Source organism: Brassica rapa, chromosome A06 (genome assembly GCF_000309985.2).
Source record: "Brassica rapa cultivar Chiifu-401-42 chromosome A06, CAAS_Brap_v3.01, whole genome shotgun sequence".
NCBI classification, from domain to species: domain Eukaryota; kingdom Viridiplantae; phylum Streptophyta; class Magnoliopsida; order Brassicales; family Brassicaceae; genus Brassica; species Brassica rapa.
Window position 1 is genome coordinate 11,703,256 of NC_024800.2, and position 22,192 is coordinate 11,725,447.

The window sequence follows — 22,192 nt, forward strand, 5'->3', positions numbered from 1 at the left end:
TAGATCTTAGGATTAATTGAGTCTGACTAACCGTTTCCCCTCAATTCCTGAACCCACTTGCGTGATCTAACTGACTCAGGCGCAACGACAGTTGGTCTGAGAAGGTTAGAGAACAAATTAAACCCGTTCGCAAAGCTCGCTAGAATAACCATCGATCGACGCAACTATCGTTCTGTCGGTCGATTGTTACAAAGGTGTATCGGTCGATGTACATCAAGTCACATCGATCGACACTCTCTCGAGATTAAAATACGACAGTTGAGATCCGAGATCTAGCGAAGATAACCTATCCGGTTAAATCATTGTTTAGTTCAAAAACCATCAAACCCTTTAGTCTAAACTAAGTGCATGCATTTCATACCTGAGATTTACCTGAATCTAGATGCTTTCCCATTCTTAAAACCACTTCAACTCAATCTATTGTTTCACTATTGTTCTCGATTTTTCATTTACTGCTTTTAAAACTATTAAAACCTTTTAGTCTATCTTCATTTCTAATTATTTAAGTCTGTTGAGTAATCCTAGAGTCTCTGTGGATTTGATCCCTAAGTACTACATATGAACCTCTTTTGATGAGAGTAACACTCTTGAGGGTACTTTGAGTGATATCAGTTATCACAAAACTCTTGGACATCAAACTGAAGCAAATGCCTCTTTGGATCAGCTTCACCTTGGGACGACTTGAAAGCTTCGTTGCACCTCCTGTTTGGCCTATCTTGCACACTAACAAACTCATCAAAATTATTCAAAGAATATTTAAATGAAGATTGAGAGATAGTTTGTTGTGGGGATTTCTCCTTGCTACTTTTCCTTTCAAGACCAAACATCATAATCTGAAAATCTCAATACAAAAGTTAGAAAATAAAACCTCACACTCTCAAGTGTTTAATCTCACCCACTCAAGTGTTTCTCTCAGATTTAGGTGATCACACACAAGTTTCTACTCAATGTTCTAAGAAGAACAAATCAAAGAATCCCAATGGACAAAATCCAAGCAAACATAAGGGAATTTTAAAAGAGAGAAAGATAAGAGATTTTTGGTTTTGTGAATCCGTTTTAACCACCCCAAAGGCTGTATTTCTCCTCAGCCAGCAGATTTTCTCTTCCACCACCAATCCCCAAATGAAAAACTTTTCGAAATTTTTTTTTTTGATAGATCTTTTTCTTTTCTTTTCTTTTTTTGATAGATTGAGGATGGTAATGAAGGGCCCGGATTCAAGATAGATAGAAGAAGAAGTGTTTATGAATAAATGGAAGATGAGAAAGATGAACGATTTAGAAGATACCAAACGAGCGGCTCTGATACCACTTGAAGGACCCTAAGATCAGCTCACTCGAATGGATCAGATTTGGATATGAACTCCAGATGGAGAACTAGATGGATTGAAGGGTCTCACGAAGGATGCGGATTGGCCTTCGATATTTCCGACTCCAAATGGTGCTTGATATGACTCACAAGACCACCAAGTGAAGGATCTCTCGTCGTTGCTTGATATAACTCACAAGTCCAACGATTTGAGGAAGTGTTTACTTGGATATGACTCACGTAGAAACTAAGAACAAGTTCTTAAACGAAGAACAAAGAGTTTAACTCAAACTTTAGACAAAATCGATTTCTGATTATTAAAATGAAAAGAGTTTCATACTTATAGAATTTTGTAGATCTAGGAATTAAATAGAAAAGTAGATCTAGATCAAGATCTAGTCATTAAACAAAATAAAGACAAATTATTAAATGTGAGTGATCGGCTTCTGTCCAGGTTCATTGTATCCTGAAGCATGGACCGCAGTAAAGGAGAAGGACGGATGTGGGACTGTATGTATCAGCCACCATGTCCGGATCATGAACCAGACTGGACCAAGTGCGTCCTATGTATTTAGAAAGGTGAAGGATCCTTCCCTTAGTGAGATTTGGCTGATAAAAGTGCATGAACTGATCAAAAGGGTCTATCAGTCCATCAGTACGGTTGCCGGTACGTGCAGTATGGGCCAATCGAGCCAAAAGAGAGAAGTCTCGATCATTTTGTGAAACCTCATGATCCAAGTCAAGTCTGGCATGATCTTTCTCAAGTCTGGGATGACCTTTCTCAAGTCTGCCATGATCTTTCTCAAGTCTGGCATGATCTTTCTCAAGTCTGGCATGATCCAAGTCAAGTCTGGCACGGTGAAAAATATGAACCTCGGTTGAAATGTTCAGAACGTCTTGAATTCCATGCTGAGCTGGTTCCATGTAATGATCCGTGGACTGCGGCACATCAACTAGCTCACTCAGCTGGGACAGCTGGGAGTCAGCTCATCTCAGCTTGACGGACTGTTCGGGTTTCGGGCCGATGGTCCGGGTCCGGGCCAGTGGCGGGCCGTGGGGTCCGGCCATGGAACCATGGACCATTAGGGCTTGGGACAAGGCCGTGGGCTAAGTCCAGAAGGCTTGGGTAAGGCCTTGGGCCTCTGCCCGACCCAAACCCATGCGGTATTGGCAATGGGATGCATGTGGCCGAGAGGGTGCAACCCTTGCCCGATTGTGCCCATCCGCTAGCCAGTCATGCCTGTTCGTGGGGCAAGACTTACCCCCTCGGTTTCTATAAATATGGGGCCCTCTCTGTCGATTTCATTCATCCAATCGAGAGTAAAATACTCAGAGAAATCGTAGAGAGAAAGAAAGAAAGAGAGAGAGAGAGAGTTCAGCCCAAAGCAAGGCCGATTGTGTGGTGGTTAGGTTTCCGGCGATCTGATCGTTTGTGAAGCAACCTCCGATCAAGTATGGGAGACCGAGAGCAGGAGAAGAACATGGAGAACCCTAACACGGTTCAGAAGGTACGTGGTGGGCTATGGCTCCATCAGACTGAACGGACGGTCCTTTTGATCGCACCGCGGCTCTAGTCGGTTCGTTAGACCTAACCGCTTCTCCTCTTCTTATTTCTATCTGGTCCCTTTCTCTTCTTTCTGGTTATACACGAAGGGTTGTGTTGGTTCAGTCCAAGGGACACGTCCCTAGGCTTGGCCGATCATAACAGAGCCGCTAGCCTTGACACGGGTCAGCTATGCAGATGGTTCGACTTGCACCATGGACTGGGCGGTTGGGCTAAACGGCTGGTCATATCCCAAAAGGCACGAGTTGCCAAATGTCACGAGGTACCAAGGGTTGTGAGTTACCAACGGTCACGAGTTACCAAAGGTTGTGAGTTGCCAAAGGGTGTAAGTAACCAAAGGGTACAAGTCTCCAAGGGTTACGAACAACAAGAGGTACGAGGACCAAGAGGTACCAAGGGCCGAAGGGGTGCATGTTCCAAGCGGTGTCTATTGAGACAGGTTGTGACCGATCCTTAGGGATTAGTCCATGTCTTGTCGGTTTAAGACAAGTACATGGTTCGTCTAAGCCAGGGTAAGAGTCGCAAGGTCTGATCGGTTGCTTAGCCTACCGGATTGGGCTTGAGGCTTACTCTGCCGTTGGATCCAGGCCCAAGGCCGGATCAGGTAAGGATGTCCGTTGGGCCATTGAGTCAGACTTCAACTAGGCCGGTCGCACCTAGATTCTATCCAGTTAGACGGGTTGGTCTTCGGGACGATCCAGACTGTTCGTGTGTTCTATTTATCTATTCTGGACTCTCTATCTAATTCTAAGTCAAGGGGTGGTTGGTTGAAAGACTTAGGATACGGTAGGCAGGTTCATATATGTTTATGATTATGTTGACTGAGGTTTATCTATCTTCTAGGAACCAAGCCAAGCATTGTAGAATCGACCCGTTCTATTCTCGGTTATGATTAATGCTTATCTGGTTGTGGTTTCAGGAACTAAGGATGGTTATGGTCAAGCCAAGGAGCCGTGAAGGCTCGGTCAGTGAGACGCTGTGTAACGTGTGGTTAGATGATGCTAGGGATGAACTAGTGATTGTCTCTGAAACAATTAAGAAGTTGTGTATCGGATCTCATGTTTCTAAGTAATACATTTTAAACACATTTATATTCCGCTGTGCTATCTGTTCATTTGTTTAGAACCTCAGATTTGAACATGACTTAGTAAATGAAAGACTTAAAAATGAATCAAACAAGCAAAGAAATTGATTAAGTAGCAAACGGATCCAGTTTGGTCGAGAGGCCGGATTCGGGCGTTACTGTTTTCATAAAGGATAGATTAAAGTGATTAAGCACAAAAAGAGAGTATAAGATTTACCATTTTTATCTATATTTTTACTTTTGAAATTTTCATTCCGGTTGGACTATGATTTTGAGGTGATTGGGTAGAAAATAAAACAAACTATGAAGTTAAAAAGCTTATTCTTAGTTATTAATCATAATATATTAAAAAATTAATGGAAAATGAGAGAAAAAGAAAGAAAAGATGTTTAATTATTGTCCATTAGATAGAATATGAAATTGAGTTTTTGCAAATATGACATAAAATTTCAACACAAATGCAAATATGACGTTTTAGAATTTTGATTTGCCATATTTACCCCAGAAGTTCAAGTTATTCACAAAAATGACATTACATATTTTTTGAAAATGAGTGTTTTACTCATTCATCATCATATTCCTCAAGTATTTACAATATTGACATTGTAATCAATAGAGACCACGATGAACAACCAATTTCAAGCTGTAAATATTTATAAAGTTTAGATATACTCTTTCAATACTCATTTCATATCCACAGAAAACATTTCTCTTTCACTTTCTCACTAATTTCATCCCAAAAGCCCAACGTTTTGGTTATAACATTTGTGAGATTACTAGACTCACTGAAGTTCTTGATTCTTTGAGAATAATGAGTGGCTATCTTACATGGAGAAGTTCTGTGTGGATAAGCTAAGCAAGACATCTCACGGGTTCTAGGTATGATTTTTTTTTCCAGATCAGTTCGTGAAGAAGACTCTTCTCGATGGAGAATATTTCTCGAGAAGTCTTTTGGTCTATGATAGGGTAGTCTTGCAATTAACTATGTACTGTATTTTCGTAGAAGACTTCTAGAGAAGTTTTCTAACTTCTCTTTGTAAGCAAAAAAATACATAAGACTTCAACATTATTTTTCTCTGATAAGAAGGTTAGTTTTGCAGTTGACCTAAGTCTTCCAAATGTGGCAAGAAGTCTGCATAGGTTAGTTTTACAAGTGACAATAAATAATTGAACATTTAATTTTAATTAGAAGATTCCTTTGGTTTTATTTCGGGATTCTGGTCAAACATGTGGTCTTAAAAGTCATAACATGGTCATATGCAAAACTAACCTAAGCAGAAGACTTATGACTTGAGAGAGGTTTTTCTTACCAAATTTGCAATTGCAAAAATGACCTAGGTGGAATATTTTAAAGAAGTCTTCTCTTGGGATACTTCTGTGGAAGTCTTTTACGCCAATGTTTATTAAATTTTCATTTCTCATAATTTAAAATGAATTTTTAAGATTTTCTTGTTATTTCACGTGTATTAGTCAATTAGGGATACTCAATGAGATTTATAACTTAATTGGTGATAATTATTTGGTTACAAACATTCATGTTTATTAATGTTTCTAGCTAATGAGAGAAGATTTCTTAAGAAATTTGCGGGGAAGAAGACTTTTCTGTTAGTTGTAAAACTTGTATTTTTACGAGTTTTAAGTAATTTCAAGATTTTTTTTATTAACTTTCAAAATTGTTAAGTAGCTTCAAGAAAGTCATGTGTGTTGGATCCAATTTCGGTCAATGTGTAAATGGGCCACGATCAACTGAATGGGCCGCAAAGAGTTGAAGCCCACAGCGAGCACTCGAGTTCCAAACTGAGACTTCGAAGATCCAGAGATCGCCGAACGACTGCTGAGATCGTGGAGCAGTTGCAAACATCACGAGAGGAGCATGTTATAAGAAGAAGTGTACGCATAAGGAAGAGACACATTGAAAACTCTAGAGAGAGCTACACCCACACTTCGACCTTGTTTTCATCCATCTTTAGATCTTTTCTCTTAAGCGGTCTCATTGTAACATTCGATCTTGTTTCACTCATTGTATCCGATCTTATTCATTAATAAGGTCCATTTTTGCCTACCGGAAACTGATTATATCTTTGTGTTCTAAAGATATTGTTGCCTACATCATTTATCTTCTGCTGATTAAACTCTCGATCACTATCGAATTCTTAGTGTAGATTGTAGGATCTACAATGTGGTTTAATATGTCTTCTTAGATCATAAGATATGATGTTTAGCTTTCATGAGATTTAAGTAACTTCAAAGTCTTATATCATATATCCATATACAATGTTCTGAACTTATTGTTATGTTTGTTATGTTTTAGAACTTATATTATTGTGTTAAGAATGTATTTTTATGTTTGTTATGTTTTAAATTGAATCAACTGTTATATTATTATAAGCCTCCCTTTTAATTTGCACAACCATAATCATAACAAAAAAATTACGATCAAGAATAATTTATGATTACAAGAACTTAAGTGAATTAATTAAGCATTAAACAAATAATTTTTAAAAGACTAGAGACAAAATGAATATATTATTTACAATATTATATAAACTATCAAAACAACAGTCTCCTAACCATGAATGAGAACAAAAAATTTCAATGAAATTTGACTGTGAATTAGAAGTCTTCTAATTTGCGGTAAAATATTTCTAAAAATTTAAGTTTCCGCTTAAATTTTAATTTTTCGCTTAATTCACGCGAATTCTTCCTAGAAATCTTCCAAGAAGTCTGCTAATGAAATTCAAATTCTGACTCAAATCTGAAAAACCTTCATATTAAAAACAATAAAATGTATAAAACAGAGAAAAACTTCAAAATATAACTTTTATGCTTAAATAATAAATAAAAGTACCTGAAAATCTTCCATGATCTCACCCAAGACTTTGATCAGTTCGCTCCCACGCGAATCCCCCGCGTGGAAAATGCGCTGGCCGATGCTTTAGCGGTCTTGGCATCAAGTTCGAATCCAGGCCTTATGCGAGTAATTCCCGTCGAATTCATAGAGCACCCAAGCAACAGACCACCAATTGCCGTAAACTTAATCAATTCTCAGAATGATGATATCGACGAAGTCGATATCCAACCTGAGGAAAACTGATATCACTCAAATTATCCTAAGGAGTGACTTTTATTCTTTCAAATAAGAGGTTCAGTTGTAGGTTCAGTTATAGTACTTAGGGATCAAATCCATGATACCACTCAAATTACCCTAAGGAGTGATTTATACTCTCTCAATTAAGAGGTCGAGTTGTAGTACTTAGGGATCGAATTCACAAGGAGCTAGGGAACCTAAGAAATCTAATACGATTTGTTAAGCTAGATGGTTTCAGAGATTTTAAATGTAAATTGCAGTTTTATATTGAACAAGTATTTGTTCAATAGGTTGATTGAGATTTTGGTGCTTAAAAATGAAATAGTTAGACTAAGGGTTTTTATTCAGGAAACTTGGGATTATAATCCTATAGAAGCCTCACTACAAGAAAATAATTATATTGTGACAATTTTTTTGGTCGCAATGAACACAATTTCGTAGCAATATAATTATTGTGACAGAATTGTGACAGGTTATGAACAGTTACAATAAGGACGTCACAAATTTTCACCGTAACAAAAAAACGTCATAATTTGTGACAAAATTATTTTGTAACTAGTTTGTCAGTAGCAGTGACGAAAATTAAAGTAACAATACCGTTACAATTATTGACGAAAACATCGTCTAAAAATGGTCTACTTTGGTGACGATAAGAATGTCCCAGTTCCGTAGCTGATTACAACGAAAGTTCAGTAACATACTGTCACAAATAGAGACTACAAGGTCATCACCAATCCGTTACACTCACATCCATCAAATTATTTGACTATTAAAATTTTTAGTTCCGTCAATTGGTTATTACTAAACTCCAGTCACATTTTTGTCCTAAACAGCTACTACTTTCTCGTCTATAAACTGTAATTATTTTGTACTGAAGTATGGTCACAGCTCACTTATATTCTTAGCCTTCCTTGTTAGCTAAATAAGCACTAATAGTGAAAATAGTTTAGAGTTTCACAACATTTTAGCTATTTTTTATTATTATGAAAGTTTTCAGAAATATATAATCGAGATACATAGAAACTTACAACATAATCCAATTTTATTAATCATCATAAATATTGACAAAAAAGACTAAATTCATAGCAGAAAAAAAAAACAAACTAAACAAAGGAGATCCCAAAAGCAGATGAAAACAATTGTAGAGATTTATCAAAGCATGTCTTGTTATCTCCATAGTTCCCTTGTCAATAGAAATTGTTGTGTCTTACAAGATCCCGATTAATTAACCGGCGTATTACGGAGCTCTTATTGTCATTATCACCATCTCCAAAAGCCGCATCTACAGTTGACAAACAAACAAAATAGAAAAGGATGAATAACCAAAGAAAGTTAGCATATGAAAAGAAAAATCCAAAAGTATGAAATCGTTTTGAGTTCAGAACAATAAGCCATTTAAATAATTGACTGCAAAAATATAAACCTAGAACATAAGATTAGCCACATGTGATGTCTTCTTTGAAATCATGAAAAGTTATTAAAAATGAGGGACGGCTTTAATTTTCCCTGAGAAGAGTTTTTAGGGTAAAACTGAAAGAGGGGATATTGGAATTCCCATTGAAGTGTAAGAGGAGTTAGTGCTTTATTTAGTTATACTAGATCTTTTATCCGCGCTACGCGCGGATTGTTTGGTACAATTAAACTTTATTCAAATAATTAATTTATATTTATTTTAATAATCTATATTATAATTTGTAAAGTAATTTTTTCCTCAGAACTCTCATACTTAAAGTTAAAGCAACTAAAAGATTTATTATCCTTAATAAATAAATAAATTTGTTAGTATATAATTAACAATTAATTAAAATGAAATTTTATTGATTTGATAATTATCATTGTCTTTTTTTTTTTTTGTCATCAGCATAAACAGACTTATACAGACTCTGTGAACCAAACTGGGAGATGTCTATCCATGTGAACGACGAAAGACGGCTGCTTCCTGACACTACGTGCTAGGCTATCCATACAGATAATTATCATTGTCTAAAACTAATTTATATTGTGTTCTAAAGTCTTCATATCTTAAATAAATAATTAGATTTGTTAATATACTATCGTAAATTAAAATGATTTTTTATTTGGTAATTATCATTATATAAAAATAATTTATATTGTGTTATCCAAAAATAATATTTTACATCATTATTTTTTTTTAATAAAAGAGATATATATATATCTATATATATTGTATATAATTTTATATATACATAAGTGTTTTTAATATTCTTACACGATAAAGAATAATTTTATTATAATAAATAACTTTGTGATATGTAAAAAAACTGATATTTATTTTTATACTAAATATTTCAAATGCATGAGTATTTTTAAATTGTATTTTACGTGATAAAATAATTTTGCAATGATAAAAAAACTCTGTATGTTTGATTTAATATTAAATATTCGGAACATATGAAAACAATTTATTCTAGTGATATTTGAATTGATAAAATATTTATTTATATGCAATTATTGTGTTTGCAACCAATGTACTGTTGCAACAAAACTCTTTCTTTAAGTCCTTAAGTATCTTGCTGTAAAAAACATGAACCTGTCCGAGTTCAGAGTCATGAACCAATGTACCGTTGCAACAAACCTCTTTCTTGAGGTCCTTATGTATATTTCTGTAAATATATTCTTTCTTCAACCCTTGGACTGTTGTCAAGCTTTTCCTACCATTGCGCTGCTGCACACGGATGTGGATGTACTCCTTTGTTCCCGCACATGAGTCCTCAACATTCGCATCAGCAAACAGGTCTGCCGGTAATTAAAAAATAAACTGATTAGCAAATAAGAAACATTAACCATAGCCCATGTTCCAAATATAAAAAATTGTAACCAAAGATCTAAGATAAGTCTTAAATGGACATATGAGGCAGATAAGCAAATGTATTTTGACAGACTGTGGATCAAAGTGGAACTTACCGAAGGCAGTAGGGACCTGGGAATCAAGTTCAGACATGAAACTTTGTTGATCTGATGGGCAAAAGGACAGAGAAGCTGAGACCTGAGCAAGAAGACCAACGTCATAATAAGAGTTGAACACACTCACATGGGTACAAAACAGCATGATATAAACAGAACAGTTAACCATCAAGTAAACTACATTTCAGTATGAGTTACATAAAACACTAAGATACATTGCGCTTGAAGTAAACGATTTCAACAACTCCTGAGTACCTTGAGAAGGGGATGGAGATGGCCAGCATCAAGAGGTTGTCCCTAAGCATTGAAGTTATACTCCTTGAATTCCAACTCTTTCCAGCTGCATGTGAGTATCCATTTTTCTCTTACTTTTCCAATGCCAACAACATAATTAATACGTCTAGAAAACAAACGTTAGGGGTGTAGATTTTCTCGAGTCAAGTCAGTAGCGAAAATCTTCCTTTTGGGAGCATTATTATGACCTTTCTCAACATCAGAATATCCCGTCCATCCCCTAATAAGAAAAGAAAGGTGGTAAGCTTTAAAAACAATGTCTCCCAAAAGATAAAACAATTTGCAAAAAAAGAAAAAGTGTAGGTAGTTACTGTGTTACTAAGAGTTTCCTGGTTTTGAAAGAGTTGAGACTTTCTTTGTCAAGTTCTTGAAAGTGAGAAATGCCAACTTAGTCTCATAAATTATAAAAAGCTGGATTAGATTTCTACATAATAGTTCTGAATAAACAAACCAGTCCTTGTTGTACTTGTAGAAGAGACTCCTTCACTTTAAAAGATTACAAAGTCAACATGATGAATAAAAGAAGCCAAGACAATTCAATTCAATACCTTCCTAGAAACTTGCTTTTCCATTTCAACCCACCTCTTTTTAGCAGCTTGTGTGCTTCCAATTTTGGAAACAGAAGGATCTAGCTTTTTTTGAAACAAACAAAAATAACAATCTTTAAGACACACCAGTGAAAGATAAAAGAGATTATCAAAAGCATAGTAATCATCACCTCAAGATCATCCTTGGATATGCTACCTTCCTCAGGAATAGCCGAGAAAAAGTGAATCTCCGGCGATCCTTCCGCCGCATATTTCTTCCCGTCATCAGTCAAAACCAATGTCTCCCATTTGAACTCCTACACGTCAATGATTAATCACTAAACTCCACAATGCATAGATCCATGATTATCAATCGAAAGTGGTGGTGATACCTTAGCTTCGATGTAGCGGGCGGATGTATAAATAATATTAATTTGTAAGAGTATCTATAAATGTAAATATAATTTCCTAAAATTAAATTTTACTATTTCATAAGTAAACGGTTAACGGTTAGATGAACCGCAGACACTCCATTTACCGTGGCATGTGTCTATTGGCTATGGGTGAAAACCAAATTGTTCCTTCTTCGACCATAAAATCAATACTATAAATAATTAAATATGATTCATGTCTCGTCTAATCAAAAAATGCATCACGTTTTCAGCTCTGTATTCTAATTTGAAGAAGCATGGTGGTTCTGATACTGGTTTTAGCCAGACTTACCATTACCAAGATGGTCCTGTCCAGATTCTCCTAAAAGTAAACAACTCTTGAACCTGGTGAATAAGGCAGACTCCTCCTTGAACCCCACCACTTCAGAAGCGTAAGCTGAAGACTCTCGCAAGGGGCTAATGTATATATAATTGGCACTTCTGATTACAAATGCAACTAAACTAACCAAACTGGAATACAATTGATGATGCACAGAGGAACCTTTTATAGAAGGAGCTGACTTAATATTCTTACATTTACTCAAATAATTACATTACAGTAATACTGAAAAAAAAACTTACATGAATTTCATCAACACAGTAATGAGAGCAAATAATATAACTGACTGCAGATCATTTTTTTTTGTAAGAAAGCATGCATTACAACTATGAAATGGTACGTTCCACCAAAAGGCAAATCACAAAAATGTTCATGGGACTTTGCATATGTAGCCACAAACATGTATATATGTAGGTAGTATACATATATAGATGATCCAAACAAACAATCCAAATAAACTAACACTAAAGACGTACATTTTACAGTCTTTTATTTTCATGATTCTCAAATGTGGATCCCATAACTTCATTATCACCATCATTATGAATGCTTTTTTATCAGCTTTAGTTTAGTTTCTGCTTTCTCTTCTTAACCCGCTATTTCAAATTTATTTGTGTGCTTGATATTAACAAAATCAACATCCATGTGAATGTGAAGTAAGCTAAAGATTCCCACTAACTGACAAATAATTTGGCTCTTTTTTAGTTTTTTTTTTCATCAGATCAATGATAATTTACTTGATCATCTTGTTGATGTAAACTTGAACTATTTTCCAGTGGAGATCACTTACAAAGGTAACAAAAGCATTAGGCAAAATAACCAAGAAGTGAAAGTAAACTAAATAAAAAATAAATGATAATCTTGCAAGCCATTATTTTCTACCAGTTCCTAAGAAATTCTCTTGTATAAGTTCGCCAATGTGACTACTGTTCACTACTCGAACTTCCACTGCCACCACTATTAAGTCAATGCATCCTTCAGAAGTAGTGATTCCTTTATCTACTGGAGTAACTGATGCAGTGTTCCAAACTTCCTTTATATATCTCACTTTCCATTTTGCCACTCCTCTTAACACTGCACCAAATACCCAAGCATTAGCTTTGATCTCTTCATAAAGCACCAATCTGAGCTAATCCCCAAATCTGGTTTTACATTTTCTTCATCAAAATAAAAACTTTAGCAATGATGATTACATTGTCAAGAAGTATTAAGCATGTCTCACATAAAATCAGCTCATTTGATTTTCTTTATCAAAATCAAAACTTTATCAAAACCTAAAATACATTTTGAAGTTACTTTACATGTGGCTTTGCCGGCAGTGAGTGTCATGATATCTCTGGAAGTACAGAAGTATATAACATATATGCCTAATGCTCTCTCTTAGCTCCAATCACTTCAGCAACCTGCATTGACCGAGCAAGGGTCACGAAAACCGCCACAACAGTTTTAGCCATTTGCTCATCCTTCCCATCGCTCGAAGACGCAGTGGTGGCTCCTGCGATATCAGCAACAGCTGCATCCACAAAACCTAAAGAGACAGCAGCCTGAATCTGAGTTGTGTGCTCGAGTCTCCTATTTCTTCTTCTTCTCCCCGTGAACTGTTTTTGCTAGTCAAAACTGTTGCATAGTAAATCCTATCTCTGGAAACAATTCCTGCAAGCAGAAAAAGGTGGGAATCTATTATTTCACTGAAGAAACAAATAATGGTCAGAATTTTAATCAAACTCATCTCTCTTATAATTAATTAAAATTTCAATGAATTCTCAAATTTGAACAACCAAAGCTTATTTACTCGCATAGGAGACTCAATGATATAGAAAAGCCTTCATTTGAACACATTTAAAAAATGGACATGTTTCAATTGACGACTTGTTGGAATATTAGAAGCCACGTTGCAGATGACTTTTTGAGCTACATAATTCAAATCAGAAACAGAATAAATCTTCCACTAAAAAAGATTCACCACATCTAAAAACAGAGTAAAGCTTGCTCATATCACATAGTGTTTGATCCGCTGGAACATAAAGTGAGGGATCTTCCATATTCTTCATAAACAGTAAAACAAATTGTACATACTTCACTGACCGAGACATAATTTCAAGGGAGAAAGATATTCATACCGGTTAAAGAGAAATACATAAACCATACTTGCAGATCTTTTAATGTTATGACTGGATTTAAGAAAACGATATAGAAAACTTTTGAAAGGATGCAATAGTCATAGAGTGATTGACCTTTCTTCGCATTTAGCGCCTCCCAGAATCAAAGAAACCTGGTGACATCACTCTGTAGAGAACGCCCAAGTTTCAATTCAGAAAGCGAGAACTGCGATTTCCCATGGTGGATTTTTTTCTGATTTGAAGATGTCGGATAGTGTTAAGCAGATTTCCACCGATAAACCCTTGGATAAGCGTTACCTAGTAAGAGTCAAACAAAATTAGAACTCTTAAGGTCTATGAGATTCTGTAAGGTTCATACCTTCTCATCTAGAAGGAGCATGTCCACTCCAATCAGTTCCCCTTCCTTGTTGAGATATCGGGTTTCCCAGAATCGCGAAAGACGCTTGACGACTGTACCGGAACACCGTCCAGTGCTAACATCAGAGAAAATTTGTTGGTAAGCCGCCATTGTTGCAAAGTTTAGTAAGCCACCATGGTTGCAGGTTGCGTTATAAAAAAGACACGATCTTCTCGGGAAACACCTTGAGCCGAAGAATTAGAAGACGGTTTATATAGATGTCTTTTAGGGTTTTCATCTGAACTTTACAAAAAGAGCTAATTGAATAAAACGTCGTGGGAGAGATTGAAAGACTGATTTAATGGTGGAAAGTAAAGACATGCTCTCCTCGTTACAGATCTGAAATTATAATCTGAGAATTTGAGGGATCGTGAACACTGCAGGGAAAAGCAGGAGGAGACTTTTCAAAGTAGTCTGGACTTCGGTATTAATGGACTTTGCCATGAAAAGGAAAAGCCCATCTCGAAGAATAATTTTTTCACAAAACGGGAAAAGGGTGGGTTGAGCGCTGCGTGTCGGCATTTGTCCTTCTCTCCATGCTGACATGGCCAAAAAAAAAAAAAAGCTCCCCATTGGACGATTTTCCAATCCTATGTGGACAGCTTAGATGAGGCTCATATTCCCCTTTTAATATTGTATTGATATGATATATTAGTTGAAATATTAGGGTATTAGATGACGATGGCAACAACCCAATTTAATATCCTCTTTTACCGGGATTCTTGATTCTCCTATTAATTTTGATAATAATTTGGTTTGTTTTGGCTTTCTTTCCTCTTTCTTTAACTAATTAGATTTTCTTTCTAAATCTACCTAGATATTCATTCTAATAAGTGAAAACTGATTCCTTCAATAAAAAACATTATGATAATATAATTCTCGAACAAATATAACTCTTTAGCTTAATATCAATAGTTTTAGTCACTTGATTGCCACTTTTATTCATAACTTCTATGTTGTTCATACTTATCATTTAATTAAATATACATATATATATAATATATATAACATGAACAATAAATATTCTCTTTTCAAGTCAACACTAATTGAACAATAATTTGTAGTGTTAGTTGCACATCAGCATAAACTGAATTATCACTTTCACGTTACATGGTAGTGAAACCCAAATTTTTGGTTAAGAAATTCTATTCATCTCTTACATGTATCATGATTGAGTCACCCACACTATACATTACATATTTTATGTTTATTAATCCAATAAAAAGACTAAACTCTATATCTTATAAAGAATATAGTTTGATGAAGAACTCATGTATATGTAATTATGATTTTTAATTTCTGTTATAAAAAATCTAACCCATGAAAACTATTTATAACCACAAACCCAACTCGAACACACAAACATTCAGTGTTGAGAATTGTAAGCACTTCGATACACCATGCCTGCACAATTTTGGGACCCTAGAATTGTCAGCCTATGGCAAATTTCTTTTTTGAGTACACTATACTCAATCACTTCAATTGTATGCCTATGGAAAATGCCTTTCTGAATACACTATAATCATGATTCACGATTATGCTAAAACTTTTGTAGTTTAAGAAACTTGTACTTAAGAAATTTTTAGTCATACTTATTAAAAAAATCCAGTTATAATTTTATACCAATTCGTCATAATTATCTAGTCTTTTTGTCACAGTATGAGACTAACTATTCCATCACAACATCGTCACAAAGACAACCGTGAATATAGTCACAAATATGTCACGGCTAATACATTGTTTATTATCGTCACTCTTAGGTAACTAATTGTGACAAAAATGGATTACTACTTGGAACGTCATAATATTGTGACAAAACAGCTACGCCTTTGTGACATAAAAAACTTAGTCACCTATCGTCTCCAAAATGTCACAGATTTGTGACAAATATTTTTTTGTCACAAAGTTTCGTAACAATAACTGTATTTTTTTGTAGTGCCTAATGAGTTGCATGCATGACAATGTAAAGCTCAACTACTTAGTCATCAAGTCCATCAGCGTTCGCAATGTTTGGACTTGTCTATTGTTGGGGTCAAAAACGGTTGCGACAAAGTTAACATTCAAAACGTCCAAAGAAGAAAATGAGAACTATCTTCGACAAATACTTTTTCGAAATAGATTCGTTCTTACGAAGAGCTTTGTAGAGGAAACACGAGACATCGGAGAAAAGCCCGAATAAGGTCGCACGATCGCTACAAAGCGATCGAGGGCACGTTCCGCTCGGTCGCTACCTAGCGACCGAGCGCGCGTCCCGCTCGACTTAGACACAGCAAATTTAGCGCTTAGAGCAGTTTAGGCAATTTTCCGTTTTCGTTATTCGAGCTGTGACTCAATTAGGTTGTTGCCGTCTTAGGGTTTTAGAACTAGGAATCTTGCCGACAGCTCTCGTGGCCCAGGTTCTTACCTTGTTGTAACGCTCAAATGTGAATTCGGAATAAGATCTACTTTGCTCTCTTTTTACGATTTCTTGTACTTTATCGTCTTTATTTAGTGTTCTGATTGCTTGGCGTGTGGCAATAGCAGATATCCGGGACCTCTGGGAAATTAGGGCTTTCCTACTTTCCTAATTTAAACGGAAATCGACAGTGCGAATTTTGGTTCCCACATCTATTAACTAGATCTAATGATCTCAACTATCGTATGTCGACCAATAGAAAGTGTCTATCGATGATCCTATTGGGAAATCGATTGATACCACTCAAATTACCCTAAGGAGTGATTTATACTCTCTCAAATAAGAGGTCGAGTCATAGTACTTAGGGATCGAATTCACAAGGAGCTAGGGAACCTAAGGATTTCTAATATGATTTGCTAAGTAAGATTGTTCTTAGAGTTTAAATGTAAATTGCAGTTTTATATTGAACAAGTATTTGTTCAATAGTAGGTTTGGGGTTTTGGTGCTTAAAAATGAAAATAGTTAGATTTCGAGTTTTTATTCAGGAAAATTGGGATTATAATCCCACATATGCCTAATGAGTTGCATGCATGATAATGTAAAGCTCAACTACTTTGATCAACTAGTCAATCAGCTTTCGCATGTATTGACTTGTCTATTAACTAGATCTATGATCTCAACTCTCGTTATATTGATCAATAAAAAGAGTCGATCGATTGATCCAATGGGATATTGATCGATACACCTTTTGCACCGTCGATCGATTATTCAAGTGTGATATCGATCGACGCGCTCTAGTCAAGATTTATGCGCTGGTTGAATGAATGCTTACTAAGCTCACTAGATCAGCTCTCGCCTTTCTCATAGCAAGAAACATAGTTCTATTAGAATGCTTACTAAGCTCACTAGATCAGCTCTCGCCTTGCTCATAGCAATAAACATAGTTCTATTAGAATGTTTTCAGGATGAGAATAAAGCTTCCGCTTTTATCAATCAATCCAATGGCAGGTTCTAGGTAGCTAATCTAGATACATGCATTAATGAACAATCCTAAAGATGATTATCACAACTCAGCAATCTATAGTTGAGGCTAATCCCTCCTAACCTATTAAAACCCTAAAACCTAACAATAGAATTACTCAGACATGGCTAAGAAATTCATAACAGCTGTTGGGGAAAAATACTCCGGTATCATTTCCTCCAGCCTCCAGGTAGGACCCAGACCCTCGGGTCCCCGCTAAAGGGAACACTCCAGGTTCCCGCTAGAAGGAACCCGAGTTCGGTCCCTGTAACCAAGCTCCCTTCCGAAGAAATGGAAAACTTACGATAAGAAGAACCTCCCACATTTCCGAATATGGAAGAGTTTAACTTAAAGGAACTGACTCCTAGATGACTATATAAGAGCTACTAAAGCCCTAAAACAGGGATCGACTTCTCCAAGACTTAGAGACTGGAACTAGACGGCTAGATTTAGGGTTCTTATTCAATGCCTTGTAATCTTGTTTGTTCTATCTAATAAAGATCTCTTCAAGCCTATCTCTTCATCACTTTCTCTCAAATCCTTACGAAATACACAAAAACTTACCCGGTTTACCAGCTTGTCCAACGTTCCGTAGTACTCACAAAGAGCCTACACAAAAATCTCTTAACAACAGCAGTTAAGTATAAAAACTTCATTAGAATAGTAAATAGATATCAATGGAGTTCCAATAACAAATTATAACTTTGGATCTTCTCCCCAATCTATCAAAATCCTAAAAAACTTTGCTGTGAAATTAGTAAAACAATGAAAGCACACTCTGCCTCTAACATGGCAGCAAAGCTTATAGATTGACGCGCTTCTAGTTAATCTTTATGCGCGGGTTGAATGAATGCTTGCTAAGCTCACTAGATCAGCTCTCGCCTTACTCATAGCAAGAACCTTAGCTCAGTTAGATTGTTTTCAGGATGAGAATGAAGCTCTCGCTTTTATCTATCAATCATAGGGCAGGTTCTAGGTAGCTAATCTAGAGTCATGCATTAATGAACAATCCTAATGACAATTACCACAATTCAGCAATCTATAGTTGGAGCTAATCCCTCATAACCTATTTAAACCCTAAAATCTAACAATGGAACTACTCAGACATGGCTAAGAAATTCATAACAATAGTTAGGTAAGAAAACTTCATTAGAGTAGTAAATAGATATCAATGGAGTTCCAATCACAAATTATAACTTTGGATCAATATCAATATCACTCCTGATCTTATAAATATAATAAATAGACTCTATAATATATTAATTATTAGTAAAAGCACCTATAAACTATGGATGAAAATGGGTCAAATCCATAGTCTATCATCGATCGATACACCTTTTGCTCCGTCGATCGATTATTCAATAATGATATAGATCGACGCGCTTCTAGTTAATCTTTATGCGCGGGTTGAATGAATGCTTGCTAAGCTCACTAGATCAGCTCTCGCCTTACTCATAGCAAGAAACTTAGCTCAGTTAGATTGTTTTTAGGATGAGAATGAAGCTCTCGCTTTTATCTATCAATCCTAGGGCAGGTTCTAGGTAGCTAATCTAGAGACATGCATTAATGAACAATCCTAATGACAATTACCACAACTCAGCAATCTATAGTTGGAGCTAATCCCTCCTAACCTATTTAAACCCTAAAATCTAACAATGGAACTACTCAGACATGGCTAAGAAATTTATAACAACAGTTAGGTAAGAAAACTTCATTAGAGTAGTAAATAGATATCAATGGAGTTCCAATCACAAATTATAACTTTGGATCTTCTCTCCAATCTATCAAAATCCTAGAAAACCTTGCTGTGACAATAATAAAACTAGAAAAGCACACTTTGCCTCTAACATAGTGGCAAATCTTATTTAATTAGGTTAAAACTCGTCAGGAGCAATCTAGTAAATTGGTGAAGACTTGGGCTTCAAGTCGGCTGTGACCAAACGAGATTTCTGTGCGCTTTGCTGTCAATCGATGTCATGATATGAACATCGGTCGATTATTCCTCTCCAATATCGACCGATGGTCGAGCTCGATGGTCATCTCGGGTGATTGCTCCAAATATCTCCAAAATGCTCCAAAATCATCACTTATCTCCAAATCACTCATGATCTTATAAATATAGTAAATAAACTATATAATATAATAATTATTAGAAAAATACCTATAAACCATGGATGAAAATGGGTCAAATCAATGGTCTATCAATCCACAGGGAGCGTGGGCGCACAATAAACTCAATACATTCGCGATTAAGCTAGGCTAGTAATTTTATAATGCAGTAAATATAATAAAGCAGGTTAACAAAGCAGTTGTTCAGTAGGATTGATGAGTTGTTTGATGGAAGGAAGGTTGCTAGACTTAGAGTTTCAGGTAATCAGGATTATAGTAATATAGATGCTAAGGTTAAAATCCTAGAACTTGAATTTTGATGCAAAGTTGTCCAGCTTTTGCATGCGAGTTTTATTGTGACTAAATCAAGTATCTCAGGTAACGCGTGTTGATACGGATCCAGCGTCGTTCGATGCAATTGAGTTAGCGTCGATCAATGCTTCCTTAGGCAAGTGTTATCAATCTGAACGAATCGTTCACTAGGCTTGCTAAATCAGCTGTATCTTGTTTCTAACAATCCTAGCACAAGAAAATTAATTCAGGTAATAAACCATGATGTCGCGTGCGCATAATTATCCTAAGTTCAGGGTTCTAGTTCGAGACTCTAGAACACAAGCAATAAGAACAAATCTATTGAACGATATCTAATTATCACCCAAGCAATTCTATAGTTTTGGCTAATCCATCAAGAACCCTAATTAAACCTAAACCTAGCAAGTGGATCTATTCAACCATGATAGTTGTCACAGAAAACCATAGATGAAATAGAATGAATAATAAAACTAGTGGAGTTCCAAGAGGACTCTGAAATAGTTCATCTCTTCACTCCTAACATAAACTAAGAACAAAAGATGTAAAGAAAGCGTTTCCATCAACAATGGCTTAGAATATACATAAATAGGATTTTAGGTCGTCCATGGATATTCTGGTAATAATTGGTGACTTCTGCGTTAAGTGGGTCATGAAATAGGCTAGGCCCATCTTCTGGGATCACCGTCGATCGACACCAAGGCTGTGTCGTCGATCGACATTCCTTCATCTCCTCGACAGCTTCCTCTCGTGAGGCAAACATACCACTTTTCAGTAAAACAAACATAACTTCTGATATAACCGTTAGATTTACCTCAAACCGGTGTCATTGAAATTCTAACTCAAAGCTCTGTCATGTGTCTAAATATCAGCTTAATGTAACAATGGGAAGGTCTCCATCTATATCTAAACAGCTGACGCGTCTATGCAGTTCTCCACCTCAAAAGGCTCCAAAAGGTTCCAAAATCACCAAAGTTTTCCAAAACGTACCTGATCCTGAAAACAGTCTAAAACATACTCTAAACCCATATAATATACTCTAAAAAACTCATATACCATGGCTAAAAATGGGTAAAATCAATGGTATATCACAAACATGGAACAATTCGAATATGGCTGCGATAAACTATGGTGGAAACAATTCGAGCATACATTGCTGGCAAAATGCTCCCTTCAGAAAAATGAACAGCCCGAAAATTCAAGGCCCAGGCCGAACAATACGTTTTAGTAGACGGAGAAATCTACAAATGGAGGTTCTCCAGACCACTTATGACATGCGTAGAAAGGAACAAAGCACAAAAAGTATGCCCCAAGGAGTGGGGAACTTGATCATCTGATGGAGCATGGAGGGAACGGCTCCCATGTTGTAGATCCATGGCCGCCCGAGTATCATATTGTATGATGACTTACATTCGACGACAAAGAACTTGTGGACATGTTGATCCCTTCAGTGTATACCGGGAGAATGACTTTTCTGGCGGTCTGCTGGACTTCTCCGCTGAATAATATGAGCGGGGTGATGTTTCACGTTAGTGCATTCTCTTCCAGCCCTAGGTCACGGTAGGCGGCTTGGAAGATGATGTTGCTCGAACTCCCGTTATCCACCAGTATTCGCTTTACAAAGTAATTCGCTACACTGAGCGATATGACTAAGGCGTTGTGGCGGGGAGCTAGGACATTCTCCTGCTCCTTGGCGGTGAAACTGATTTTGTCATGACCCAGAAGCAAGCTCTTTGTTTTCCCGGTCTCGTGACCGTTCTTGGCATTCTGCATGCTCTTTTTTGCAGTTGTGGGTTATGCCGCTTAATTCTGATATGCCTGAGATGACGTGGATCACTCTATCTTGTCTAGGAGGTGAGGCAGAGGCAGCCTCACTAGGCTGGTTGCCAGTCCTTATTGAGGAGTCCCTTGGCCTTATTGGAGAAGAACTCATGGAGGTGTCCATTCTTCAGTAGCTCGTTAAGCTCGATCCTTAGTGCGACGCAGTCTTCCGTCTTGTGATCGTGGTCATTGTGGAAGTTACACCCCCAGTTTGGATTTCAGAACGAATCGGGTGATCTCATATTCTGAGGCCACTTGACCTACGGGCCCATCTGCCTCAGCACGTTGATCAGGAGACGTCGGGCCACGTGGACACCATCATCCCCTCAGATCTTTCCAGGGGCTGGTTGTGATACCTGTCCGGTGTTGGGGTCAAAAACGGTTACGACGGAATTACCACCCGAAAATCCTCAGAGATCGTATTTCCGAAAGAATTAGTAAAAGAAGGGATGTAATTTTCG

At 36.6% G+C, this 22,192-nt stretch overlaps 2 long non-coding RNA genes across 4 annotated transcripts; both read right to left on the bottom strand.

Moving 5' to 3' along the window:
• Positions 1-5,318: 5,318 nt before the first annotated feature.
• On the bottom strand, positions 5,319-9,261 carry LOC103871147. Its single transcript, XR_633494.3, has 2 exons — positions 8,466-9,261; positions 5,319-8,324 (listed from the first exon to the last, which is right to left on the bottom strand). It is a non-coding gene; the product is annotated as an uncharacterized LOC103871147 (long non-coding RNA).
• A 60-nt stretch (positions 9,262-9,321) lies between these two features.
• On the bottom strand, positions 9,322-22,192 carry LOC103871145. 3 transcript variants are annotated; one of them, XR_004448658.1, is made up of 5 exons: positions 14,038-22,192; positions 13,794-13,976; positions 12,861-13,212; positions 9,968-12,633; positions 9,322-9,773 (listed from the first exon to the last, which is right to left on the bottom strand). It is a non-coding gene; the product is annotated as an uncharacterized LOC103871145 (long non-coding RNA). The 3 variants fall into 3 exon arrangements; XR_633493.3 differs by lacking the exon at positions 9,322-9,773 and having other exon boundaries at positions 9,818-10,481; positions 10,573-12,633; positions 14,038-22,187; XR_004448657.1 differs by lacking the exons at positions 9,322-9,773; positions 9,968-12,633 and having other exon boundaries at positions 12,728-13,212; positions 14,038-16,310.